Source organism: Gallus gallus, chromosome 12 (genome assembly GCF_016699485.2).
Source record: "Gallus gallus isolate bGalGal1 chromosome 12, bGalGal1.mat.broiler.GRCg7b, whole genome shotgun sequence".
Classification (NCBI taxonomy): domain Eukaryota; kingdom Metazoa; phylum Chordata; class Aves; order Galliformes; family Phasianidae; genus Gallus; species Gallus gallus.
This window is the reverse complement of record NC_052543.1, coordinates 297,036-304,559: the sequence shown is the minus strand read 5'-3', so window position 1 is coordinate 304,559 and position 7,524 is coordinate 297,036. Positions and strand designations below refer to the sequence as shown.

Genomic DNA, 7,524 nt, shown 5'->3' with positions numbered 1-7,524 from the left:
GGCCAACGCGCCCCGCCCCGTGGAGGCCACGCCCCCGGCGCTCTGCACCAATGAGGTGCGGCGGGAGGGGGCGGGGGCAAAGCGCGGGAAGGGGCGCGGGGTCCCGCCGAGCGCTGCGGGGTCGGAGCGGCGCTCCGTAACAAAAGCGGCGCTAGCGGAACTCCTCTGCCCATTTGGGGAAGGGGCCTCGAAGCGGAGGGTTCTCGTCGCGCCTGTCTCCTTTTAGGCTAATTCTTAAGTCCGGCCCCTGCTGGAAACGCGGAGCCGACGCGGCGCTTGCGCACGTGGTTATCTTCAAGCAGGCTGAGCGTCCCGCTGCAAGGCTGTGTGTGTTCGGCAGGGCCGTGCTCGGAGCCGCGCGCGGATTTCATTGCTGTCAGCAACATAAATGTCTTTGGCGTTGCTGCTCCGTGTCTCAAGCGTGTGCCCCAGGAAGCGGAATGGCTGGTTGAAGCCAACCACTTCCCCTTGCTCGGTTTATTTTTACTGCTGGTTGCTGTGGGAAGCTGTTGTGATTCAGTGCTGCAGTAGGAAGTCACCAACGCAGCTCTTACAGGAAAGGATGTTGAGATTCTTAGGCAAGCCGTGGTGAAAATAGTTGACCTTTCCGTGTGTTTCACAAAGCGCCTTCAGTCCCTACGAGAAACAGCAATGGGCTGTGCAAGGAAGGCCCGTCAGGGTCTAAAGCCCTTTGTGTGTTGCACGTACTTTGTGTTCTCAGTGCCCAGAAACTTCCTTGGCTCCCCTTTGGAGGCACGAGGGAGGCAGCCGTAACCACAGTGACAGCAGGAGGGAGAGATTTCACCTCCATTTCGTGGTCATGCTGGCAACCACGGAAGTTTCAGGGTGGGACAGGCTCCAGGCTCGTGTCACCTGCAGAGGTGAGACCAGATTTCACCCAGCAGCATTGAGGCAACCTTGCCTCCCCAGCCAGGAGCCGGGGGGCGTGGGGAGAGGGCAGCAGAGCACCCCCGGGTCCTCCCGTGTCCTTCGATCAGGAGCACGCGTCATCCCGGCGAATTCCTCCGACACGCAGCCCTCCCGGGCGCGGAGGCCGTCGGTGGGATCCGGCGGGGCAGGGCTGGCCGCTGAAGCCGGTGGCAGCCCGTCGGCTTGCTGCCCTCTTGAGTCAGCTGCTCCAAAATGCAGGGCAGCCAAGAAGTGAGTGCAAACGGGGTGACGATCCTCCCGCGACAGGTCCGGGCCGTTCCCTCGCCTGTGTCCTTCCCGCAGCCACTTGCTGCCGGAGGACTTCTGCAGAGGAAGACCTCTCTGCTCTGCAGAGCCCTGGGCATCTCCTTCAATCTCCTGCACCGTGCACGCCACATCTGGTTTCCTTCTCCGCAGACAAAAAACAAACAAGGCAGAGCAGAAGCACCTGTCTGGGATGAGGGTGCTCCAGCACGACAGTGCGAGCTCTGGTGTTTTGGTGATGTTATTCTGGCCACACGCACAGCTTTGCTGAGATCAAAGCTCAGCACACATCCAGAAATGAGCAGCATTCAGCTCAACTCCAAAGAGTTCCAAGTGCTTGAGAACAAGGATACACAGTGATAAAAGTAGGTTGCTTCCTTCTCCATGTTGTACGATCAAAACTGGACAGGGGTTTCTAATATGCAGATCTGTGTGCATCTTTCTGGTTACTGTCCTGCTGTAGGACTCTTCTCCAGCAGCCTTTCTACTTGATGCCCATACACCATTCCCACACTTACATCCTGGGTTCAGATTGCCTTTGCTCTGCTCTCCTGTGATGCTGATGCAACCACTAGCTCAGGCCCCTCATGCTCCTTTCCACCTGGGTCTTTGTCTCACATTTTAGAAACACAGACCATCACCAAGAGTTATGGCGAAACGGGTAACAGCATTGTTAGATGTCTACCTAAGACTCTTTCCAGGCTTGACATAGCCCTGCAGTGGGCATTGCTTTCAGCAGTGGGACAGCCATGATGTTGTGCCAAGGGAGTAGCCAAAGTCAGAGGAAAGGGAAGAAGGCTCTGCAGAAGATGCCTGCAGGGAATGACAACGAAGGGAACCTATAATGAGTAATGCAGAGTCCAGCACCCAAAGCACCATGAGGGGTCTCAAGGCTCTAGCTGCAGGGAGGAGTGGAGGCCAGGTTCCTGCTTTGGGTGGCTGGCAAACCCCTCCCAGCCTATTGCTCCTTCCCAGGTGCCCTTGCACAATAGGTATGAGGCTCCCTGACTTGAAGGACAGGTAAGTGAGGATGCTGAAGAAAGTCCATGCAGAGGGCTGTCGAGGGTGAGTCAGCCACTCCCTTGCCTCAAGACTGTCAGGAACAAAAGAAACGTGATTGTCATAGCTGACTCTTTCTAAGGGGAACGGAGGGCTCAATATGCTGACCAGTTCCTACCCACAAGGCAGTCTGCTACGTCTCTGGGGCCTGGGTCAGGAACATCACACAGAATCTCCGTGGTTTGGTGCAGCCCTCTAATTATTGTACACTTCTGGTAGTTTGGGCTTGCAGCAATGAGTTCATGGGGAGAAGACTCTAGGCTATCAAGCCGGACTTTATAGTTGAGCCTGGGGCAAGAATGCCAGGGTTGGGGTGAGATCGACAGCCCAGCTGAATTGCATCTACAACAATGCGTATAGCATGGGCAACAGGCAGGAGGAGCTGGAAGCCACTGTGTGACAAGAAAACTGTGACTGTGCCCAGGTGGCCAAGAAGGCCAATGGCATCCTGGCTTGTATCAGAAATAGTGTGGCCAGCAGGAAAAGGGAAGTAATTGTCCCCCTGTACTCAGCACTGGTGAGGCCGCACCTCGAGTACTGTGTCCAGTTTTGGGCCCCTCACTGTAAGAAAGACATCGAGGCCCTGGAGCGTGTCCAGAGGAGGGCAACAAAGCTGGTGAGGGGTCTGGAGCACAGCCTTATGCGGAGCAGCTGAAGGAGCTGGGATTGTTCAGTCTGGAGAAGAGGAGGCCCAGGGGAGACCTTATTGCTCTCTATAACTACCTGAAGGGAGGCTGTAGTGAGCTGGGGGTCAGCCTCTTCTCTCATGTAACAGTGATAGGACTAGAGGGGATGGCTTCAAGCTGCGCCAGGGAAGATTCAGGCTGGACATTAGGAAATACTACTTCTCTGAAAGGGTGGTCAGGCACTGGAATGGGCTGCCCAGAGAGGTGGTAGAGTCACCGAGCCTGGTGGTGTTCAAAGAGCGTTTGGATGTTGTGTTGAGGGACATGGTTTAGCGAGAACTATTGGTGAAGTGCAAATGGTTGGACTGGATGATCCTGTGGGTCTTTTTCAACCTTAACGATTCTATGATTCTATGACTCTATGACTTAAATGCTATCGCTGAAACATGGTAGGACAACTCTCATGACTGTACTGCTGCAGTGGAGGGCTATAAGCTCTTTAGAATGGATAGGCAAGGAAGGAGGGGCAGTGGCATTAGGGAGTGTTTTTGTGTTGTAGGGCTCAGTGCTGGGAATGATAATGTTGAGTCCTTATGGGTAAGGATGAAGGGAAGGGCCAACAAGTCTTACATTCTACTGGGAGTCTGTTATAAACTTCCCAGCCATGATGGGAAGTTTATATCATCTGTCTGTCCAGGATGGAGAGATAGATGAAGCCTTCCAAAAGCAGCTGACAGATGTCACAAAATTGCCAGCTTGTAGTCATGGGGGACTTCAGCTTACCTGACATTTGCTGGAAATACAATACAGCGGAGAGGAAGTAATCTGGGAGGTTTCTAGAGTTTCTGGCAGAGGGAGCCTACCAGGGGAGGTGCACTGCTAGACCTGCTGTTTGGGAACAGAGAAGGACTGGTGGGAGATTTGGAGGCTGGAAGCTTTCTTGGGCAAAGTGACCACAAAATGGTAGAGTTCTCAGTTCTTGGTGAGGTCAGGAGAGGAGTTAGCAAAAAAAAAAAAAAAAAAAAAAAAAAAAAAAAAAAAAAAGCTGCCTTGGGTTTCTGGAGGGCAGACTTTGAATTGTTCAAGACCCTGGGAGGGAGGGTCCCTTGGTATTCAGTCCTAAAGGGCAAAGGGGTCCAGGAAGGCTGGACACCCCTCAAGAAGGAAGTCTTAGAGGCACAGCAGCAGGCTGTTCCCCTGTGCTGTAAGATGAACTGGTAGGGAAAATGACCAGTGTGGATGAACAGGGTACTTTTGCTGAGACTCTGGGAAAAAGAGTTTGTGATCTTTGGAAGAAGGCTTAGGCAAGTTGTGAGGAATACAGAGACATCACCAGGATATGCAGAGGGAAAATTAGAGAGGCCCTCCAGGGCCGAGAAAGCCAATGGCATCCTGGCTTGTATCAGAAATAGTGTAGCCAGCAGGAGCAGGGAGGTGGTCGTCCCTCTGTACTCAGCACTGGTGAGGTCACACCTCAAGTGCTGTGTTCAGGTTTGGGTCCCTCACCCCAAGAAAGACATTGAGGCCCTGGAGCGTGTTCAGAGAAGGGCAAAGAAGCTGGGGAGGGGTCTGGAGCACAAATCTTATGAGGAGCAACTGAGGCGGCTCATGGGAGACCTCATTGCTCTCTACAGATCCCTGAAGGGAGGTTTGTGATGAGGTGGGGTTCAGCCTCTTCTCCCATGTAATTAGCAATAGGATGAGAGGGAATGGCCTCAAGTTATGCCAGAGAAGATTCAGTTTGGACATTAGGAAGAACTTCTTATCAAAAAGAGTGGCAAGATATTGGAACACTCTGCCCAGTGAAGTGGTGAAGTCACCATCCCTGAAGGTTTTCAAGTTTGGTGTAGATATGGCACTGAGTGACATGAGTGTGGATGGTAGTGATAGGTTGGCAGTTGGACCAGATGATCTTAGTGGCCTTTTTCAACCTTAATGAATCTATGATTCTATGATTGTATGCAGCTTAGGTGTGGGATAGGATTTCTAAACATTTGAAGACTAAAGCAGTCAGAAGCGGGTCAGTTAAGTAACATTTTATTCTTAAAAATGAACTTCTGAAAAACACATCTTTCTTTGTTTTTGTTTTTCTTTTCTTTTTAGTATGTACTTTTTCAACAGCATTGCACCCTAAAAGGGTTTTCGTTCCAGTCTCATACGTTAAGTCAGCTCTGCACCCAGCAGCTCTGGGCTGTATCTGCTAAATCTCCCAAGGGCTCATCTTCTCATTGCTCAGTCTGCTGGTTTCAACATCTAATATCACGTACCAGGTATTATTCACTGTCCAGATATTAATTCATAAAGCTACTGGGCTCCTTTCAGCAAGTGCCCTCACCTGCCTGTGGCCACACATCCATCAGTACCCAGAGAGGATGCTCCTCCTTGGCAGTTCAACCATGAGTGCTCCAAGCAGCATTGTGTGGGCTGTATTTCAGCTGGGAATTGGCTCAGAAGTCATCTGAATCACCAGGGTGACTTCTGCTTTGCTCTGTGACATTCAGTGAAATTGCTGTTTTCTGTACTGCAGTTTTCCCATCTGTAGAGTAGAGCGAGTTGCCTCCTCGTTACCTCTGCAAGCACTCAGGTGCTAGGGAACCAGACAGAAGGGTTAACCTGATGCTCACATCCTCCTTGCGGAGCTGAATTTCTGATTTAATCACCTTTATTTTTTTCAATACAAAGGATTTTTTTTTTTTTTAATTTAACTTCAGTTCCTCCTCCTATTTACTTAATTGAGGTGGGAGTTATTCTGCCAGGGAAGGGCACATGTTGATAGTTTACTCCATGCTTTATTATTGCATGTAAGAAATTAACTCCTGGTAGAAAAATAGATGTCCGGTTTTAGCAGTTTAAAAAAAAAAAAAAAAGATAAAGCCCGAATTTTCTTCCTATTCCTGCACTAATTTGTGACTATTTTTATCAACCATTAGCACTGAGCCAGGGTAGAAATACTCCCTTAAAGTTTTAGAATTCATATTTGCCTTTATGTATATTCAGCAGAAATCTAGCTCCCCAGCCTCCGCACTACCTAATCTGGATTCATTAGCTTCAGACACCCACTAGAACAATGTCAAATGACTTGGGCCTGGTAAAGCACCTCACCCACAGGCACTAAGCGGGAGGACATGCTGTGCTCTGCTTTCTGCAGCAAAGCCACCCCTGTGCAGCAGTGCCTGTGAATTTGAAGGCATCTCTCTTGGAAGTGGGAAGAGATTTCCCTGTTCCTTGCACAGCCCCACTGCAAAGTCTGCAGAAGGAAGGTACCCAACCCCTCCTGTTTAAGAGGAGGTGCAGGCAGAGCACATGCAGCCTCCCAGTGTCTTCACACTGTGCAGTCTCTACTGGTGTTCCTCCTTTTGCAGATTACACTTGATCCCCGTGGCTCTCCATCCCTGTCATCCACCTGACTCTTTTTTTGTCATCAACTTTGCCCCTCATCAGACATGGAAAGCATCTTCAAGGTTAAGAAACCACCTGAAGAGCTCCAGTGAAAATCTGTGCCCAGATTTTGGCCTTCCAAAGGAGGCTGAGGGTAGGAGCCTTCCCCTTGGGCTGGTTCTTGCCTTGCCCACCGTGCATGTCTCTCCAGGTACAACTAGAAGCTTGGCGACTGCCATGGAAAAGCAAAGCTGTACAGAGTGCTGCAGCCTATGGGAGAAGTTGACGTTATCTTCACTTTAAATGCTTTCACAGCAAAAAACAAGACTCCAAGAACTCAGTTTTTCTATAAACGACTGCCAGTGGTTACAGACTGAGGCTGGAGGTCCCTCTGGAGAGCATCATAGTGAGGTCTTCTAGAGCAGGACCTCATCCCAGTTGAGTATACCAATATCTCTGAGCATGGAGACTCCACACCCTCTCTGGGCAACCTGATGATGTTGGTCTACCCTAAAAGAGAAGAAGTGTTTTCAATTTGTTCTCATTGCCTCTTGCCCTTTCACTGGGCACCCAAGAAGAGCCTGGCTCCAGCTTCAGTTTGAGGAAACCTCCACATTTTTGCAGAGAAGGGTTTGCTTCTGCCTGTTTGCAAAAAATAATAAAAAAATTTAATAAAAGTAAAAATGAAAAAAATCCAATCTGCAGAGCCAAAATCTAATTTATCCAGGAAATATTAGCCCAGCTTTTTTTCACACTGCTTCTGGGGACAAGTGGCTAAATGACAGCTTGGGATGTCCCCAAGACTTCCTATAAAACCCAGCAGAGAAAGGAAGAAAGATGAGATAGTCCTCCAGCCAGGAGGACAGCCTCCAATTCAACCAGATGGGCACAAAATACACAACATGTAATTTTATATATGTCTGTGTACCTCATTTCTAATGATTCCTCATTTTGTATGATAGGAGAAGGCTGCTCTTAGTAAGCAGGCAGGCAGGCAGAGAGGAACAACCGAAAGACCCCATGGTGCTCTCCAAGTGCCTCCTCTCTCTCCCATTTGTATCCCCACCACCTCCCAGCTCTACAGGCTTAGGCATACATGACCACCCACCCTCCACACACGTCAGTTCCTTGGCGGTTTCTCCCAGGCATCCTGGCTGTTTGCAAGAAGCAATTTCCTGCAGAGAAATATTTATTTTCAAGGAGGCTAAGTGGCAAGCTTTCTGGTGCAGGTTTTTTACTGGAAACAATTGTGAAAGTGGCTTCATCA

General features: G+C 50.0%; 1 long non-coding RNA gene across 1 annotated transcript in view; it reads right to left on the bottom strand.

Annotated features, from left to right (window-relative positions):
* Window positions 1-3,894: 3,894 nt before the first annotated feature.
* Window positions 3,895-7,524, bottom strand: part of LOC107054341 — a 30,142-nt gene continuing 26,512 nt past the window's right edge. The window contains exon 4 of the long non-coding RNA XR_005839274.2: window positions 3,895-6,899. This is a non-coding gene — a long non-coding RNA (uncharacterized LOC107054341). The remainder of the gene's footprint in view (window positions 6,900-7,524) is intronic.